Source organism: Cucurbita pepo, chromosome 3 (genome assembly GCF_057944985.1).
Source record: "Cucurbita pepo subsp. pepo isolate OVF chromosome 3, ASM5794498v1, whole genome shotgun sequence".
Lineage (NCBI taxonomy): Eukaryota > Viridiplantae > Streptophyta > Magnoliopsida > Cucurbitales > Cucurbitaceae > Cucurbita > Cucurbita pepo.
Window position 1 is genome coordinate 9585520 of NC_141800.1, and position 21694 is coordinate 9607213.

Genomic DNA, 21694 nt, shown 5'->3' on the forward strand with positions numbered 1-21694 from the left:
GAGGGAGGAGGGAAGATTGAGGGAAGATTTGTTAAACAGAATTTAAAAATATAACAGGAGATATCAGAGGCCATGAAATTAAATTCTGTGTAACAGTAAATATCAGAATTTTAACAAGGTAAATTAGAGAAATAATTGTATAGAGTTCAAACTTGAAACTGATGTCCTGAACTCATATAGGTTGACTCGGATTTCAAAGGACGGAATCGAACTTTCATTAAAGATATATTTGTGACAACGACTTAAGCTAGCTAGGTAAGTGACCTTACTATTGGCGTGGTTATATTTGATGTTGACACGTGCCCTGTGGTTCTGCACGTGTCATATATATTGATATGTGTGAATTGTCTGTGGATTGATATGCTTCCTATATGTTATGTTATGTTATAATATGTGGTTTGTATGATAATAATTATGGTACGATGTGCTCAAGGATAGGTTTGAGATAGGGTACGAGAAGGATGCACAAAACGAAATGTAACGATAGGAGTGAGATACGTTCATGAAACGTTAGAGTTAGGTTACATACCGGAGTGCTATGGATAGGAGAGATTGATGAAGGAATACGGTTAGCTTATGGGTAGAAAGGGATAGGTTTGTGATAGATTGATAGAACGATAGCATTAGGGTACATTCTTGTGACGATATGACTAAGGTACGTCACGTAATGATATGTCGGTGATAGGTATAAGAACGTTAAGACTGTGGTAAGTTAGAGAATGATATGACTATGAAGTGTTTGCGTTATTGACTCGGTTATGATATGATACATTGTATGCTAGATTATTGTGCTTAAGTACGAAATCATGTGAACGTGAATGTATGTTATTTATGCTGCTTAGTTGATGTGATATGAATTCATGTGACGATGTGTGGCCCTTATACGATTATGGCTTGTTGTATGAGTATTGAAATGTGATTGAATGAATTGTATGACATGAAATACGGTAAATTGCATGGTACATAACCCCGCTAGGAATATGTATGATATGTAACGAAATGAGAATGAGAATGACATGTAAGCATGAAAATGTGACACGGGGTTATGTTCATTAAATGATGACTGTAGGACTAGTGGGACCTCATGCATATTGTGTGATCATGCATTTGGGGGGATACCCCTATCCCATCACGAGGGTACGGACGCGTACATCCAAATGGCAGGACAACGATCATTATGCCCTGCATAGCGCTGCCGTGACGGTTTTAGTTTTAACAGGTCCCGGTGGGCCCCCAGAGCATGCCCACCGGCTAGGGACAGTGGCCCAGCGGTGTGCGAACTAGCTGGTGAGCTCATACTCGCACGTATGGGCTGCGTGTAGAGTATATGGTGCACGTCCACGATTACCTGTTAGGATTACACCGTAGGGAAAATGAAACGAAACGAAACGAAAAAGAAACGAAACGAAACGAAACGAAACGAAACGAAAGATAGGTCCCATCATTTCATTGCATGTGATTGTTGCATCTAACCCCAATAGTGGGGTCACTTACTGAGTATTTCTTTAAATACTCAGGCCATGTGCTACTACATTTTTCAGGTTAAGGCAAGGCATTCCTGTACGGCTGACGACGGCATCGCAACTCGAGATCATGGCACATGCATATGATAGTGGTATTTATTTTCTTAGACTTAGGATAGAATAGGATGTTTTAAACTTAAACGCTTATTTATTTTATTTCGGGTCTTTTGTTGTGTCGTTTTAAAGATGTTTTCGAAACACGTAAGTCCATGGCTGTGTTTTTAAGTTAAAGGATATGTTTTATGGAATTTAAATGAAGTCTTCCGCATTCAATGTTTATGGTATGTATACAGTAGCGACCTTAAATTAAGTAGAAAATTTCGGGTCGTTACAGTTGGTATCAGAGCTCTAAGTTATAGATCTTGTAGACTAGCCTACGATGTAGGCTTGGCATGTTCCATGGTCCCACCGTCGGTGCCCCGTCTCCGTCAGGTATGTCTTGCGTAAGATAAGAAAATGAAATGTCGTTGATTGTGTATGTTGTTATTGTTTGGTCATTATAAAATATAACTCATAATTGGACTTTACTTTATTGATCGTAATATTATTTACTGCATTCATGTTAGCTTAATTCTATATTTATTATAATTTAGAATACGTTTTGTTTTACCTTGCATGGAATGTGAATGTAAATTGTTGTATTGATGTGTTATGTTTTACCTTGCATGGAATGTGAATGTAAATTTTGTCGACGTCTTATACCTTGCTGCAACGAAGGTCTCTATTGACGCATCTATGAGAACGCTTCAATAGAAAGTGACCTCATATGTTATCATGATTACTACTTAATAATGGATAGAAAGTACAACTTATCGCTATTAAGTCGAACATGAGAAGTTTTGATGAACGAGAGCTCTTTGTAAATTGTGGTGCATTATACGTCAGTATCACTATTACCCTTTTTATTTCAATAAATATTAAAGAGATGAATCCTGAACCATAAAAAAGTAACGAGCATCTTTATTCGTAGCTTAGGATGGAGGAGATAATGCAATTGAAGAATGGATTACATCATTTCCAACGATACATTAAGTTGTTGGTGTTGGTAGGATTATAATGCAAGGAAATTCCTTGGTCTCCCGCCGTCCAAATGCAGTTATGACCAACACATTGATCAGCAAGCCAACTTTGTTGCTCTGGCCAGAAAACATCACCAGTAACTTGGCCATGTTTGCTGCTAAAATTGCACCAAAACAATGTTGTTTGCAAAAGATTCTCTTTAAAGCTCCAGTTGTAATTGCCTCCGGCATTGATGACATGCTCGCCCAGATCGTCATCTTTCAACTTGCAGTGAACGACCAGAGTTGAATCCGTCATCGAATTCAAAATGGTCACTTGCCAATGGGACAGTACAGGTTGCATCTTGGATGCTGACGGTCTAGTTTGTATCTTGGATGTTGCTAAACATGACTTAATCATATTGTTTGGTTCCAAAGCAATCAATAGGATTAAAAAAAATACGCTTAGAGACTTCATTTTCTTCTCGAAGATCGCCCGCCCTTTTTTAAAAATGTCTTTGGATTCTATCTCTTATATATATATACACACATACGTATAGCCAAACTGAGGCGGTAGGTAGTTATTTTTTAACCACAATTAGTTAAAAGTGTGTTGTAAATTTTGGTTATTACAGCATATCTTCCTTCCATAACAGAGTGTAAAAGGTACGGTCACCTAAACTTTCTTAATTCGGCAAGTTCATTACTTTGAAAAACCTTGAAACAATCACAATATTATTTTATTCACAAAATTTGTAAATTGAAGAAAAATATCAAAGAAATCATATTTAAATTTTAAAGGGTAAAGCCTACTGAATCGAGAATAATCGTCATTAAAAATAACATAGTAAAGAAAACCCGAATTGGTTTTGATGGGGGAAGGACCCCAAAGATCACAATGGGTGCGACCACAATTAATGGCTGTGAATGTCCTAGGAGCGGAGTCAGAAAACTAAGGAGAGCGCTGGAACAACTCAAAACTTTCAGCTTTTCAGACTAAATCTGTAAAATAGGGGAGAGGGGTGAGAACCAGTTGAGAAGTAGAAAAAGTTGAAAAATTGGTGCCGAGTCCACAAAGGAACTAGTACACTTTATCAAATGTCCTCGACAAGTCTACCAATGGCATGAAGTTGGTCACAAATTATTTTGAAGGTACGAGCATATCAGCAACATGATTAGTAAGTCGATCCTTCACAGGTTGTTCGTAACTAGAGCTAGGTCAATTTACCATTTTACCCCTGAAGTTACTTCTTGTTCCTTATGTCTCACAAATTTGAGTGGAGTTTTGAGGTGTCAAAATTTGGTTTTACCAAACTTGCATGCTTGCCAAATGAACCCCACAAATTTGAGTGGAACTTTGAGTGTCAAAATTTGGTGATCTCCCATTTGCGTGAACATGCAAATATGACTCTATAAATAGAGTGATCAAGGTACATGGAACTTCCCCCGGGAGAAAAACCTTGAGAAAAACTCTCACAAACTCTCTCTTCATATATACTAAATCCCTTCCAAGTTTACTCACTCACCGGATTCCACAATCCCGTTCTAAGGCCAGAGAATAGTGGAGAAGACACTGGTGGTGGTTCAAAACCATTCGTGAGGAAAAACGAATTTGAACTACAAAAGATTAGTATTCAAACTCATTGAGTTTTAATGCTTTTGAACATGCTAGCCAATTTACTATAATTGATGTACTTAGAGAGTCTAAGATCCAAATTGCTTCCGCATGTGTTATATTAACACCATCACACTAAGCTATACATCACCCGCCACACTCAATTTGATGAAATTCACTTTCTGCTGCCCCTAGCTCCATGACCCAACCTTTTTGTTTTTATGATTGTTATGGTTTTGTACCTAAAAAAGTATATGATTTGAACATTTCTAGACACTTCTACCGAAAAACACATTTTCGACAAAAACAAAAAAATAATAATAAATAATGTTGGCCTCTGCATCGGTAGAACCTTGTGAGAGAAGAGGTCGTATGCCTACACAAGAAACAGTCACATTTGTTAGCGACGTGCCGGAAGCATTGTCGTACGTAGCTTTTGTCGACGTCTTATACCTTGCTGCAACGAAGGTCTCTATTGACGCATCTATGAGAACGCTTCAATAGAAAGTGACCTCATATGTTATCATGATTACTACTTAATAATGGATAGAAAGTACAACTTATCGCTATTAAGTCGAACATGAGAAGTTTTGATGAACGAGAGCTCTTTGTAAATTGTGGTGCATTATACGTCAGTATCACTATTACCCTTTTTATTTCAATAAATATTAAAGAGATGAATCCTGAACCGTAAAAAAGTAACGAGCATCTTTATTCGTAGCTTAGGATGGAGGAGATAATGCAATTGAAGAATGGATTACATCATTTCCAACGATACATTAAGTTGTTGGTGTTGGTAGGATTATAATGCAAGGAAATTCCTTGGTCTCCCGCCGTCCAAATGCAGTTATGACCAACACATTGATCAGCAAGCCAACTTTGTTGCTCGGGCCAGAAAACATCACCAGTAGCTTGGCCATGTTTGCTGCTAAAATTGCACCAAAACAATGTTGTTTGCAAAAGATTCTCTTTAAAGCTCCAGTTGTAATTGCCTCCGGCATTGATGACATGCTCGCCCAGATCGTCATCTTTCGACTTGCAGTGAACGACCAGAGTTGAATCCGTCATCGAATTCAAAATGGTCACTTGCCAATGGGACAGTACAGGTTGCATCTTGGATGCTGACGGTCTAGTTTGTATCTTGGATGTTGCTAAACATGACTTAATCATATTGTTTGGTTCCAAAGCAATCAATAGGATTAAAAAAAATACGCTTAGAGACTTCATTTTCTTCTCGAAGATCGCCCGCCCTTTTTTAAAAATGTCTTTGGATTCTATCTCTTATATATATATATACACACATACGTATAGCCAAACTGAGGCGGTAGGTAGTTATTTTTTAACCACAATTAGTTAAAAGTGTGTTGTAAATTTTGGTTATTACAGCATATCTTCCTTCCATAACAGAGTGTAAAAGGTACGGTCACCTAAACTTTCTTAATTCGGCAAGTTCATTACTTTGAAAAACCTTGAAACAATCACAATATTATTTTATTCACAAAATTTGTAAATTGAAGAAAAATATCAAAGAAATCATATTTAAATTTTAAAGGGTAAAGCCTACTGAATCGAGAATAATCGTCATTAAAAATAACATAGTAAAGAAAACCCGAATTGGTTTTGATGGGGGAAGGACCCCAAAGATCACAATGGGTGCGACCACAATTAATGGCTGTGAATGTCCTAGGAGCGGAGTCAGAAAACTAAGGAGAGCGCTGGAACAACTCAAAACTTTCAGCTTTTCAGACTAAATCTGTAAAATAGGGGAGAGGGGTGAGAACCAGTTGAGAAGTAGAAAAAGTTGAAAAATTGGTGCCGAGTCCACAAAGGAACTAGTACACTTTATCAAATGTCCTCGACAAGTCTACCAATGGCATGAAGTTGGTCACAAATTATTTTGAAGGTACGAGCATATCAGCAACATGATTAGTAAGTCGATCCTTCACAGGTTGTTCGTAACTAGAGCTAGGTCAATTTACCGTTTTACCCCTGAAGTTACTTCTTGTTCCTTATGTCTCACAAATTTGAGTGGAGTTTTGAGGTGTCAAAATTTGGTTTAACCAAACTTGCATGCTTGCCAAATGAACCCCACAAATTTGAGTGGAACTTTGAGTGTCAAAATTTGGTGATCTCCCATTTGCGTGAACATGCAAATATGACTCTATAAATAGAGTGATCAAGGTACATGGAACTTCCTGTTAGGATCGATACCAGTTGTTAGGATCGCACAACAACGCACACGCTCGATCTAGATGAACACAAAGAGAAGGATAGAGAGAAGTTGCAAGGAGAACTCTGGCTAAAAGGATTTTGTATTGATGACTTCAGGCATGTACAACAAGAGATACAGAGAATAGAAAAGTACATTTAAGAGCTTTACTGGACGGGATATATATATGGTTCAGTCTACTAAATATAGCTTTACCAGATTTAACCATCTACTATATATAGCTATGTACCATATATAGCTTTACCGGATATAGCCATTGACCAAGCTATAAATACAGGGAGCAGACTCCATAACTCAACAATTCTCCCACTTGGAGACTGATCCTACACCATACCAATTAGGGCTTTGCATAGCTTTAATTTTCCAACATCAACACATTTTGTCAACATGTCTGCTGGATTCTTTGCACCCTCTATCTTCTCCAAACACATATCGCCTTCTTCCATTAACCTGCGAGTGAAATGGTACCGTCTTCTAATGTGTTTTGTTCTTGAATGATAGACTGGGTTTTTCACCAACTGTATGGCACTCTGACTATCTGTATAAAGGATCTTCTTGCACTGCTTCCGGCCTAATTCTTCTAGATAGTCTGTCATCCATATCATCTCCTTTCCAGCTTCAGCTATGGCCACGTACTCAGCTTCAGTAGATGAAAGAGCAACGCATTTCTGAAGCTTAGACATCCAACTCACTGCTGTTCCATCTATAGTGTAGATATACCCAGATGTGCTCTTGCTGGAGTCTACATCTCCACTCAGATCAGCATCCACAAAACCTTGCAGAACTACTTTGCCATTGCCATAACAAAGTGTAGTATTGGATGTACCTCTCAAATATCTTAGAAGCCACTTCACAGCTTCCCAATGTTCCTTCCCTGGATTTGCCATGTACTTGCTAACAACTCCCACTGCATGTGTTATGTCAGGTCTAGTGCAGACCATAGCATACATCAAACTCCCAACTGCAGAAGCGTACGGAACTGATGCCATGTGCTCACGTTCCTCAACTGTCTTGGGAGATTGCCCCTTTGACAATTTAATATGATTTGCCAAGGGGGTAGTCCTGGGTTTAGCGTTATTCATCTTGAATTTGGACAACACCTTCTCAATGTACTGCTCTTGGGATAGATTTAATGTGCCAGCAGATCTATCTCGAGAAATCCTCATCCCAAGGATCTACTTCGCTGCACCTAAATCTTTCATCTCAAATACTGAAGACAAGCTTGCCTTCAGGTGGTTTATCTCCCTCATACTTGATCCAGCAATTAGTATATCATCCACATACAGGAGTAGAAACACATAAGAATCAGTGTATTTCTTGAGGTAGCAACACTGATCCTTTTCACTTCTGTGGAAACCACTCTTGCTCATGAAGGAGTCAAACTTCTTGTACCATTGTCTCGGTGCTTGTTTCAGTCCATACAAGCTCTTATTGAGCTTACACACCATGTGCTCCTTGCTTGGAGCTGCAAATCCTTCGGGTTGTTGCATATAGATCTCCTCGTCTAGATCTCCATGTAAAAATGCCGTTTTTACATCCATTTGCTTAAGGTGCAAATTCTCCGATGCAACAATACTCAGTAGAATTCGGATAGTAGTTAATTTCACAACTGGAGAAAAGATCTCAGCATAATCAATGCCTTTTCTTTGTGAATATCCTTTAACTACTAACCGAGCCTTAAACCTCCTTCTGCCATCTGGTTCAACCTTGATTTTGAACACCCATTTGTTCAACAGAGCTCTCTTTCCTGTAGGCAACTCAGTCAGCACCCACGTATTATTCCTTTCAAGTGAGCTCATCTCATCATCCATGGCTTGCTCCCACTTAGTTGAATCTTCCACTTGTAGGGCCTCATCAAAGGACTCTGGTTCTCCTTCGTCAGTCAGCAACAGATAGTGTAATGAGGTTGAATATCTGTCTGGTGCTCTGGTAGTTCTGGATGATCTTCTCAACACCTGTTCAGGTGCAACTTGCTCCACGTCTGGTTCTTCAGCAATAGGATCAGCCACGTCTGGTTCTTCAGCAATAGGATCAGGAGTTTCTTGAGCTTCTGTTGTACCATCACTGTGTGAATTTTCTTGCCACTCAAATTCAACTCCCACTTGCTTCGTAGTCTCAGAGTTTATCTTCTCTCTGTCCTTGTACATGACATTTTCATCAAAGGTCACATCACAGTGTCTTAGGATCTTCATATTTTTCTCATCCCAAGACCTATACCCGAACATGTCAGAGCCATAGCCTATGAAGTAGCATTTCACAGCCTTAGCATCAAGCTTATCTCTCTTCTCTGGATCAACATGAACATATGCAGTACAGCCAAAGGTTCTCAAGTGAGAGTACTTGAGTTCTTTTCCTGTCCATACTTCTTCGGGCAATTTGAACTTCAAGGGTACTGACGGCCCTCTATTAATCAAATATGCTGCTGTGTTCACAGCATCAGCCCAGAATGCCTTTGGCAATCCAGAATGAATCCTCATGCTTCTTGCTCGCTCATTCAAGGTTCTGTTCATCCTTTCTGCAATACCATTTTGTCTTGCCTTACCGGGAATTGTTCTTATTAATCTAATTCCCTCAGCTGCACAAAATGTTATAAACTCTGATTTGTTGTACTCTCCTCCATTGTCAGACCTCAGGCATTTGATCTTCAAGCCGGTCTGATTTTCAACTTCAGCTTTCCACTTCTTGAAGGTGGTAAACACATCTGACTTATGTTTCAGAAAGTAAACCCATACCTTCCTGCTGAAGTCATCGATGAAGGTGACGTAGTACCTTGATCCACCAAGTGATGAAACTGGAGATGGTCCCCAGACGTCTGTATGGACCATTTCCAACCGCACTTTCTTCGGTTCTCTGGCAGCCTTTGTGAAACTAACTCGTTTCTGTTTGCCCATAACGCAGCTCTCACAAAGACCCATATCAACAGATTTTAAGCCTTCTAAAGCTCCTTTCGCAGTGAGCATCTTCATTCCTTTGACGCTCATATGTCCAAGTCTATTGTGCCATAGACTTGAATTGGAAGCACTCTCAGCAGCAGCAGTCATGTTTATACACTCTGCAGTAGTGTATAAGGTTCCAGATTTTGTGCCACACGCAACAACCATGGCGCCCTTCACAATCTTCCAGGAACTCTTTCCAAACTCTGCTGCATAGCCTGTGCTGTCCAACTGACCAATAGAGATCAGGTTCTTCTTGAGACCAGGAATGTATCTGACATCTTGTAATGTCCATTGATTTCCTGCTGGAGTTTGTATGGAGACATCTCCCTTTCCTTCAATCTCCAAGGTTTTATTGTCGGCAAGATACACCTTCCCGAAATTTCCTGATTTGAAATTTCGAAACAATTCCTTACTTGGAGACGAATGGAACGATGCACCTGAATCCAAAATCCAGGATTCAGCTGGGCTATCCACACTAAGGATTAAAACGTCCTCAGCATCTTCTGTTGTGTATATAGAATCATCATCATCTTCAGATTTATGATTCTGCTTCTTCTTTAGCTTTGTACAATCTGTCCGAAAGTGTCCTTTTCCCCCACAGCTCCAACACGTTACGTTGGGTTTGTTTGGAGATTTTCCCCGGTTCTTTGATTTTGAACGCCCATGTTTGTTTGAGCTCTTTGATTTGCTTCTTCCCCTTCGATCAACACTGAGAGCATTGCCTGATGAATCTCCAGTTTCCCGTTTGCGAATACTTTCGCTGAGAACTACATCTCGAATTTCATCAAACTTCAGTTTATCAGATCCTCGGGAACTGCTGATTGCGGCAACAACAGTATCCCATGACTCGGGTAAGGATGACATCAAAATCAACGCTTTAATTTCATCTTCGAAATTAATTTCCACCGAACCCAGTTGACTTATGATCATATTGAATTCATTTATATGATCCGCAACACGTCCACCTTCAGACATCTGTAGATTGAACAATCTACGCATCAAATACACCTTGTTCATAGCCGACGGTTTTTCATACATATTTGACAGCGCCTTCATCAGATCTAACGTTGTCTTCTCCTTGATGATGTTAAACGCCACGTTTCTGGATAGCGTCAACCGGATCATCCCTAAGGCTTGTTGATCCTTTAGCTTCCACTGTTCCGTGGTCATGGTATCCGGCTTCACCCCCAACAGAGGTTCGTGAAGATCTTTCTGGTACAGATAATCTTCAATCTGCATCTTCCAGAAACCGAAATCGGATCCATCGAACTTCTCAATTCCAATCTTTGAACTTTCCATCTTCACAGATCGTGGTGAATTTCGCCTGGCTCTGACTTCCGCCTGGCTCTGATACCAGTTGTTAGGATCGATACCAGTTGTTAGGATCGCACAACAACGCACACGCTCGATCTAGATGAACACAAAGAGAAGGATAGAGAGAAGTTGCAAGGAGAACTCGGGCTAAAAGGATTTTGTATTGATGACTTCAGGCATGTACAACAAGAGAGTACAGAGAATAGAAAAGTACATTTAAGAGCTTTACTGGACGGGATATATATATGGTTCAGTCTACTAAATATAGCTTTACCAGATTTAACCATCTACTATATATAGCTATGTACCATATATAGCTTTACCGGATATAGCCATTGACCAAGCTATAAATACAGGGAGCAGACTCCATAACTCAACACTTCCCCCGGGAGAAAAACCTTGAGAAAAACTCTCACAAACTCTCTCTTCATATATACTAAATCCCTTCCAAGTTTACTCACTCACCGGATTCCACAATCCCGTTCTAAGGCCAGAGAATAGTGGAGAAGACACTGGTGGTGGTTCAAAACCATTCGTGAGGAAAAACGAATTTGAACTACAAAAGATTAGTATTCAAACTCATTGAGTTTTAATGCTTTTGAACATGCTAGCCAATTTACTATAATTGATGTACTTAGAGAGTCTAAGATCCAAATTGCTTCCGCATGTGTTATATTAACACCATCACACTAAGCTATACATCACCCGCCACACTCAATTTGATGAAATTCACTTTCTGCTGCCCCTAGCTCCATGACCCAACCTTTTTGTTTTTATGATTGTTATGGTTTTGTACCTAAAAAAGTATATGATTTGAACATTTCTAGACACTTCTACCGAAAAACACATTTTCGACAAAAACAAAAAAATAATAATAAATAATGTTGGCCTCTGCATCGGTAGAACCTTGTGAGAGAAGAGGTCGTATGCCTACACAAGAAACAGTCACATTTGTTAGCGACGTGCCGGAAGCATTGTCGTACGTAGCTTTTGTCGACGTCTTATACCTTGCTGCAACGAAGGTCTCTATTGACGCATCTATGAGAACGCTTCAATAGAAAGTGACCTCATATGTTATCATGATTACTACTTAATAATGGATAGAAAGTACAACTTATCGCTATTAAGTCGAACATGAGAAGTTTTGATGAACGAGAGCTCTTTGTAAATTGTGGTGCATTATACGTCAGTATCACTATTACCCTTTTTATTTCAATAAATATTAAAGAGATGAATCCTGAACCGTAAAAAAGTAACGAGCATCTTTATTCGTAGCTTAGGATGGAGGAGATAATGCAATTGAAGAATGGATTACATCATTTCCAACGATACATTAAGTTGTTGGTGTTGGTAGGATTATAATGCAAGGAAATTCCTTGGTCTCCCGCCGTCCAAATGCAGTTATGACCAACACATTGATCAGCAAGCCAACTTTGTTGCTCTGGCCAGAAAACATCACCAGTAGCTTGGCCATGTTTGCTGCTAAAATTGCACCAAAACAATGTTGTTTGCAAAAGATTCTCTTTAAAGCTCCAGTTGTAATTGCCTCCGGCATTGATGACATGCTCGCCCAGATCGTCATCTTTCGACTTGCAGTGAACGACCAGAGTTGAATCCGTCATCGAATTCAAAATGGTCACTTGCCAATGGGACAGTACAGGTTGCATCTTGGATGCTGACGGTCTAGTTTGTATCTTGGATGTTGCTAAACATGACTTAATCATATTGTTTGGTTCCAAAGCAATCAATAGGATTAAAAAAAATACGCTTAGAGACTTCATTTTCTTCTCGAAGATCGCCCGCCCTTTTTTAAAAATGTCTTTGGATTCTATCTCTTATATATATATACACACATACGTATAGCCAAACTGAGGCGGTAGGTAGTTATTTTTTAACCACAATTAGTTAAAAGTGTGTTGTAAATTTTGGTTATTACAGCATATCTTCCTTCCATAACAGAGTGTAAAAGGTACGGTCACCTAAACTTTCTTAATTCGGCAAGCTCATTACTTTGAAAAACCTTGAAACAATCACAATATTATTTTATTCACAAAATTTGTAAATTGAAGAAAAATATCAAAGAAATCATATTTAAATTTTAAAGGGTAAAGCCTACTGAATCGAGAATAATCGTCATTAAAAATAACATAGTAAAGAAAACCCGAATTGGTTTTGATGGGGGAAGGACCCCAAAGATCACAATGGGTGCGACCACAATTAATGGCTGTGAATGTCCTAGGAGCGGAGTCAGAAAACTAAGGAGAGCGCTGGAACAAATCAAAACTTTCAGCTTTTCAGACTAAATCTGTAAAATAGGGGAGAGGGGTGAGAACCAGTTGAGAAGTAGAAAAAGTTGAAAAATTGGTGCCGAGTCCACAAAGGAACTAGTACACTTTATCAAATGTCCTCGACAAGTCTACCAATGGCATGAAGTTGGTCACAAATTATTTTGAAGGTACGAGCACATCAGCAACATGATTAGTAAGTCGATCCTTCACAGGTTGTTCGTAACTAGAGCTAGGTCAATTTACCGTTTTACCCCTGAAGTTACTTCTTGTTCCTTATGTCTCACAAATTTGAGTGGAGTTTTGAGGTGTCAAAATTTGGTTTAACCAAACTTGCATGCTTGCCAAATGAACCCCACAAATTTGAGTGGAACTTTGAGTGTCAAAATTTGGTGATCTCCCATTTGCGTGAACATGCAAATATGACTCTATAAATAGAGTGATCAAGGTACATGGAACTTCCCCCGGGAGAAAAACCTTGAGAAAAACTCTCACAAACTCTCTCTTCATATATACTAAATCCCTTCCAAGTTTACTCACTCACCGGATTCCACAATCCCGTTCTAAGGCCAGAGAATAGTGGAGAAGACACTGGTGGTGGTTCAAAACCATTCGTGAGGAAAAACGAATTTGAACTACAAAAGATTAGTATTCAAACTCATTGAGTTTTAATGCTTTTGAACATGCTAGCCAATTTACTATAATTGATGTACTTAGAGAGTCTAAGATCCAAATTGCTTCCGCATGTGTTATATTAACACCATCACACTAAGCTATACATCACCCGCCACACTCAATTTGATGAAATTCACTTTCTGCTGCCCCTAGCTCCATGACCCAACCTTTTTGTTTTTATGATTGTTATGGTTTTGTACCTAAAAAAGTATATGATTTGAACATTTCTAGACACTTCTACCGAAAAACACATTTTCGACAAAAACAAAAAAATAATAATAAATAATGTTGGCCTCTGCATCGGTAGAACCTTGTGAGAGAAGAGGTCGTATGCCTACACAAGAAACAGTCACATTTGTTAGCGACGTGCCGGAAGCATTGTCGTACGTAGCTTTTGTCGACGTCTTATACCTTGCTGCAACGAAGGTCTCTATTGACGCATCTATGAGAACGCTTCAATAGAAAGTGACCTCATATGTTATCATGATTACTACTTAATAATGGATAGAAAGTACAACTTATCGCTATTAAGTCGAACATGAGAAGTTTTGATGAACGAGAGCTCTTTGTAAATTGTGGTGCATTATACGTCAGTATCACTATTACCCTTTTTATTTCAATAAATATTAAAGAGATGAATCCTGAACCGTAAAAAAGTAACGAGCATCTTTATTCGTAGCTTAGGATGGAGGAGATAATGCAATTGAAGAATGGATTACATCATTTCCAACGATACATTAAGTTGTTGGTGTTGGTAGGATTATAATGCAAGGAAATTCCTTGGTCTCCCGCCGTCCAAATGCAGTTATGACCAACACATTGATCAGCAAGCCAACTTTGTTGCTTTGGCCAGAAAACATCACCAGTAGCTTGGCCATGTTTGCTGCTAAAATTGCACCAAAACAATGTTGTTTGCAAAAGATTCTCTTTAAAGCTCCAGTTGTAATTGCCTCCGGCATTGATGACATGCTCGCCCAGATCGTCATCTTTCGACTTGCAGTGAACGACCAGAGTTGAATCCGTCATCGAATTCAAAATGGTCACTTGCCAATGGGACAGTACAGGTTGCATCTTGGATGCTGACGGTCTAGTTTGTATCTTGGATGTTGCTAAACATGACTTAATCATATTGTTTGGTTCCAAAGCAATCAATAGGATTAAAAAAAATACGCTTAGAGACTTCATTTTCTTCTCGAAGATCGCCCGCCCTTTTTTAAAAATGTCTTTGGATTCTATCTCTTATATATATATACACACATACGTATAGCCAAACTGAGGCGGTAGGTAGTTATTTTTTAACCACAATTAGTTAAAAGTGTGTTGTAAATTTTGGTTATTACAGCATATCTTCCTTCCATAACAGAGTGTAAAAGGTACGGTCACCTAAACTTTCTTAATTCGGCAAGCTCATTACTTTGAAAAACCTTGAAACAATCACAATATTATTTTATTCACAAAATTTGTAAATTGAAGAAAAATATCAAAGAAATCATATTTAAATTTTAAAGGGTAAAGCCTACTGAATCGAGAATAATCGTCATTAAAAATAACATAGTAAAGAAAACCCGAATTGGTTTTGATGGGGGAAGGACCCCAAAGATCACAATGGGTGCGACCACAATTAATGGCTGTGAATGTCCTAGGAGCGGAGTCAGAAAACTAAGGAGAGCGCTGGAACAAATCAAAACTTTCAGCTTTTCAGACTAAATCTGTAAAATAGGGGAGAGGGGTGAGAACCAGTTGAGAAGTAGAAAAAGTTGAAAAATTGGTGCCGAGTCCACAAAGGAACTAGTACACTTTATCAAATGTCCTCGACAAGTCTACCAATGGCATGAAGTTGGTCACAAATTATTTTGAAGGTACGAGCATATCAGCAACATGATTAGTAAGTCGATCCTTCACAGGTTGTTCGTAACTAGAGCTAGGTCAATTTACCGTTTTACCCCTGAAGTTACTTCTTGTTCCTTATGTCTCACAAATTTGAGTGGAGTTTTGAGGTGTCAAAATTTGGTTTAACCAAACTTGCATGCTTGCCAAATGAACCCCACAAATTTGAGTGGAACTTTGAGTGTCAAAATTTGGTGATCTCCCATTTGCGTGAACATGCAAATATGACTCTATAAATAGAGTGATCAAGGTACATGGAACTTCCCCCGGGAGAAAAACCTTGAGAAAAACTCTCACAAACTCTCTCTTCATATATACTAAATCCCTTCCAAGTTTACTCACTCACCGGATTCCACAATCCCGTTCTAAGGCCAGAGAATAGTGGAGAAGACACTGGTGGTGGTTCAAAACCATTCGTGAGGAAAAACGAATTTGAACTACAAAAGATTAGTATTCAAACTCATTGAGTTTTAATGCTTTTGAACATGCTAGCCAATTTACTATAATTGATGTACTTAGAGAGTCTAAGATCCAAATTGCTTCCGCATGTGTTATATTAACACCATCACACTAAGCTATACATCACCCGCCACACTCAATTTGATGAAATTCACTTTCTGCTGCCCCTAGCTCCATGACCCAACCTTTTTGTTTTTATGATTGTTATGGTTTTGTACCTAAAAAAGTATATGATTTGAACATTTCTAGACACTTCTACCGAAAAACACATTTTCGACAAAAACAAAAAAATAATAATAAATAATGTTGGCCTCTGCATCGGTAGAACCTTGTGAGAGAAGAGGTCGTATGCCTACACAAGAAACAGTCACATTTGTTAGCGACGTGCCGGAAGCATTGTCGTACGTAGCTTTTGTCGACGTCTTATACCTTGCTGCAACGAAGGTCTCTATTGACGCATCTATGAGAACGCTTCAATAGAAAGTGACCTCATATGTTATCATGATTACTACTTAATAATGGATAGAAAGTACAACTTATCGCTATTAAGTCGAACATGAGAAGTTTTGATGAACGAGAGCTCTTTGTAAATTGTGGTGCATTATACGTCAGTATCACTATTACCCTTTTTATTTCAATAAATATTAAAGAGATGAATCCTGAACCGTAAAAAAGTAACGAGCATCTTTATTCGTAGCTTAGGATGGAGGAGATAATGCAATTGAAGAATGGATTACATCATTTCCAACGATACATTAAGTTGTTGGTGTTGGTAGGATTATAATGCAAGGAAATTCCTTGGTCTCCCGCCGTCCAAATGCAGTTATGACCAACACATTGATCAGCAAGCCAACTTTGTTGCTTTGGCCAGAAAACATCACCAGTAGCTTGGCCATGTTTGCTGCTAAAATTGCACCAAAACAATGTTGTTTGCAAAAGATTCTCTTTAAAGCTCCAGTTGTAATTGCCTCCGGCATTGATGACATGCTCGCCCAGATCGTCATCTTTCGACTTGCAGTGAACGACCAGAGTTGAATCCGTCATCGAATTCAAAATGGTCACTTGCCAATGGGACAGTACAGGTTGCATCTTGGATGCTGACGGTCTAGTTTGTATCTTGGATGTTGCTAAACATGACTTAATCATATTGTTTGGTTCCAAAGCAATCAATAGGATTAAAAAAAATACGCTTAGAGACTTCATTTTCTTCTCGAAGATCGCCCGCCCTTTTTTAAAAATGTCTTTGGATTCTATCTCTTATATATATATACACACATACGTATAGCCAAACTGAGGCGGTAGGTAGTTATTTTTTAACCACAATTAGTTAAAAGTGTGTTGTAAATTTTGGTTATTACAGCATATCTTCCTTCCATAACAGAGTGTAAAAGGTACGGTCACCTAAACTTTCTTAATTCGGCAAGCTCATTACTTTGAAAAACCTTGAAACAATCACAATATTATTTTATTCACAAAATTTGTAAATTGAAGAAAAATATCAAAGAAATCATATTTAAATTTTAAAGGGTAAAGCCTACTGAATCGAGAATAATCGTCATTAAAAATAACATAGTAAAGAAAACCCGAATTGGTTTTGATGGGGGAAGGACCCCAAAGATCACAATGGGTGCGACCACAATTAATGGCTGTGAATGTCCTAGGAGCGGAGTCAGAAAACTAAGGAGAGCGCTGGAACAAATCAAAACTTTCAGCTTTTCAGACTAAATCTGTAAAATAGGGGAGAGGGGTGAGAACCAGTTGAGAAGTAGAAAAAGTTGAAAAATTGGTGCCGAGTCCACAAAGGAACTAGTACACTTTATCAAATGTCCTCGACAAGTCTACCAATGGCATGAAGTTGGTCACAAATTATTTTGAAGGTACGAGCATATCAGCAACATGATTAGTAAGTCGATCCTTCACAGGTTGTTCGTAACTAGAGCTAGGTCAATTTACCGTTTTACCCCTGAAGTTACTTCTTGTTCCTTATGTCTCACAAATTTGAGTGGAGTTTTGAGGTGTCAAAATTTGGTTTAACCAAACTTGCATGCTTGCCAAATGAACCCCACAAATTTGAGTGGAACTTTGAGTGTCAAAATTTGGTGATCTCCCATTTGCGTGAACATGCAAATATGACTCTATAAATAGAGTGATCAAGGTACATGGAACTTCCCCCGGGAGAAAAACCTTGAGAAAAACTCTCACAAACTCTCTCTTCATATATACTAAATCCCTTCCAAGTTTACTCACTCACCGGATTCCACAATCCCGTTCTAAGGCCAGAGAATAGTGGAGAAGACACTGGTGGTGGTTCAAAACCATTCGTGAGGAAAAACGAATTTGAACTACAAAAGATTAGTATTCAAACTCATTGAGTTTTAATGCTTTTGAACATGCTAGCCAATTTACTATAATTGATGTACTTAGAGAGTCTAAGATCCAAATTGCTTCCGCATGTGTTATATTAACACCATCACACTAAGCTATACATCACCCGCCACACTCAATTTGATGAAATTCACTTTCTGCTGCCCCTAGCTCCATGACCCAACCTTTTTGTTTTTATGATTGTTATGGTTTTGTACCTAAAAAAGTATATGATTTGAACATTTCTAGACACTTCTACCGAAAAACACATTTTCGACAAAAACAAAAAAATAATAATAAATAATGTTGGCCTCTGCATCGGTAGAACCTTGTGAGAGAAGAGGTCGTATGCCTACACAAGAAACAGTCACATTTGTTAGCGACGTGCCGGAAGCATTGTCGTACGTAGCTTTTGTCGACGTCTTATACCTTGCTGCAACGAAGGTCTCTATTGACGCATCTATGAGAACGCTTCAATAGAAAGTGACCTCATATGTTATCATGATTACTACTTAATAATGGATAGAAAGTACAACTTATCGCTATTAAGTCGAACATGAGAAGTTTTGATGAACGAGAGCTCTTTGTAAATTGTGGTGCATTATACGTCAGTATCACTATTACCCTTTTTATTTCAATAAATATTAAAGAGATGAATCCTGAACCGTAAAAAAGTAACGAGCATCTTTATTCGTAGCTTAGGATGGAGGAGATAATGCAATTGAAGAATGGATTACATCATTTCCAACGATACATTAAGTTGTTGGTGTTGGTAGGATTATAATGCAAGGAAATTCCTTGGTCTCCCGCCGTCCAAATGCAGTTATGACCAACACATTGATCAGCAAGCCAACTTTGTTGCTTTGGCCAGAAAACATCACCAGTAGCTTGGCCATGTTTGCTGCTAAAATTGCACCAAAACAATGTTGTTTGCAAAAGATTCTCTTTAAAGCTCCAGTTGTAATTGCCTCCGGCATTGATGACATGCTCGCCCAGATCGTCATCTTTCGACTTGCAGTGAACGACCAGAGTTGAATCCGTCATCGAATTCAAAATGGTCACTTGCCAATGGGACAGTACAGGTTGCATCTTGGATGCTGACGGTCTAGTTTGTATCTTGGATGTTGCTAAACATGACTTAATCATATTGTTTGGTTCCAAAGCAATCAATAGGATTAAAAAAAATACGCTTAGAGACTTCATTTTCTTCTCGAAGATCGCCCGCCCTTTTTTAAAAATGTCTTTGGATTCTATCTCTTATATATATATACACACATACGTATAGCCAAACTGAGGCGGTAGGTAGTTATTTTTTAACCACAATTAGTTAAAAGTGTGTTGTAAATTTTGGTTATTACAGCATATCTTCCTTCCATAACAGAGTGTAAAAGGTACGGTCACCTAAACTTTCTTAATTCGGCAAGCTCATTACTTTGAAAAACCTTGAAACAATCACAATATTATTTTATTCACAAAATTTGTAAATTGAAGAAAAATATCAAAGAAATCATATTTAAATTTTAAAGGGTAAAGCCTACTGAATCGAGAATAATCGTCATTAAAAATAACATAGTAAAGAAAACCCGAATTGGTTTTGATGGGGGAAGGACCCCAAAGATCACAATGGGTGCGACCACAATTAATGGCTGTGAATGTCCTAGGAGCGGAGTCAGAAAACTAAGGAGAGCGCTGGAACAAATCAAAACTTTCAGCTTTTCAGACTAAATCTGTAAAATAGGGGAGAGGGGTGAGAACCAGTTGAGAAGTAGAAAAAGTTGAAAAATTGGTGCCGAGTCCACAAAGGAACTAGTACACTTTATCAAATGTCCTCGACAAGTCTACCAATGGCATGAAGTTGGTCACAAATTATTTTGAAGGTACGAGCATATCAGCAACATGATTAGTAAGTCGATCCTTCACAGGTTGTTCGTAACTAGAGCTAGGTTAATTTACCGTTTTACCCCTGAAGTTACTTCTTGTTCCTTATGTCTCACAAATTTGAGTGGAGTTTTGAGGTGTCAAAATTTGGTTTAACCAAACTTGCATGCTTGCCAAATGAACCCCACAAATTTGAGTGGAACTTTGAGTGTCAAAATTTGGTGATCTCCCATTTGCGTGAACATGCAAATATGACTCTATAAATAGAGTGATCAAGGTACATGGAACTTCCCCCGGGAGAAAAACCTTGAGAAAAACTCTCACAAACTCTCTCTTCATATATACTAAATCCCTTCCAAGTTTACTCACTCACCGGATTCCACAATCCCGTTCTAAGGCCAGAGAATAGTGGAGAAGACACTGGTGGTGGTTCAAAACCATTCGTGAGGAAAAACGAATTTGAACTACAAAAGATTAGTATTCAAACTCATTGAGTTTTAATGCTTTTGAACATGCTAGCCAATTTACTATAATTGATGTACTTAGAGAGTCTAAGATCCAAATTGCTTCCGCATGTGTTATATTAACACCATCACACTAAGCTATACATCACCCGCCACACTCAATTTGATGAAATTCACTTTCTGCTGCCCCTAGCTCCATGACCCAACCTTTTTGTTTTTATGATTGTTATGGTTTTGTACCTAAAAAAGTATATGATTTGAACATTTCTAGACACTTCTACCGAAAAACACATTTTCGACAAAAACAAAAAAATAATAATAAATAATGTTGGCCTCTGCATCGGTAGAACCTTGTGAGAGAAGAGGTCGTATGCCTACACAAGAAACAGTCACATTTGTTAGCGACGTGCCGGAAGCATTGTCGTACGTAGCTTTTGTCGACGTCTTATACCTTGCTGCAACGAAGGTCTCTATTGACGCATCTATGAGAACGCTTCAATAGAAAGTGACCTCATATGTTATCATGATTACTACTTAATAATGGATAGAAAGTACAACTTATCGCTATTAAGTCGAACATGAGAAGTTTTGATGAACGAGAGCTCTTTGTAAATTGTGGTGCATTATACGTCAGTATCACTATTACCCTTTTTATTTCAATAAATATTAAAGAGATGAATCCTGAACCGTAAAAAAGTAACGAGCATCTTTATTCGTAGCTTAGGATGGAGGAGATAATGCAATTGAAGAATGGATTACATCATTTCCAACGATACATTAAGTTGTTGGTGTTGGTAGGATTATAATGCAAGGAAATTCCTTGGTCTCCCGCCGTCCAAATGCAGTTATGACCAACACATTGATCAGCAAGCCAACTTTGTTGCTCTGGCCAGAAAACATCACCAGTAGCTTGGCCATGTTTGCTGCTAAAATTGCACCAAAACAATGTTGTTTGCAAAAGATTCTCTTTAAAGCTCCAGTTGTAATTGCCTCCGGCATTGATGACATGCTCGCCCAGATCGTCATCTTTCGACTTGCAGTGAACGACCAGAGTTGAATCCGTCAT

General features: G+C 38.6%; 3 pseudogenes; all 3 read right to left on the reverse strand.

Moving 5' to 3' along the window:
* Positions 1-2534: 2534 nt before the first annotated feature.
* Positions 2535-2840, reverse strand: LOC147793205 (S-protein homolog 1 pseudogene; annotated as a pseudogene).
* Positions 2841-11932: 9092 nt separating this feature from the next.
* LOC147793206 (S-protein homolog 1 pseudogene) lies at positions 11933-12238 on the reverse strand (annotated as a pseudogene).
* Positions 12239-21388: 9150 nt separating this feature from the next.
* On the reverse strand, positions 21389-21694 carry LOC147793207 (S-protein homolog 1 pseudogene; annotated as a pseudogene).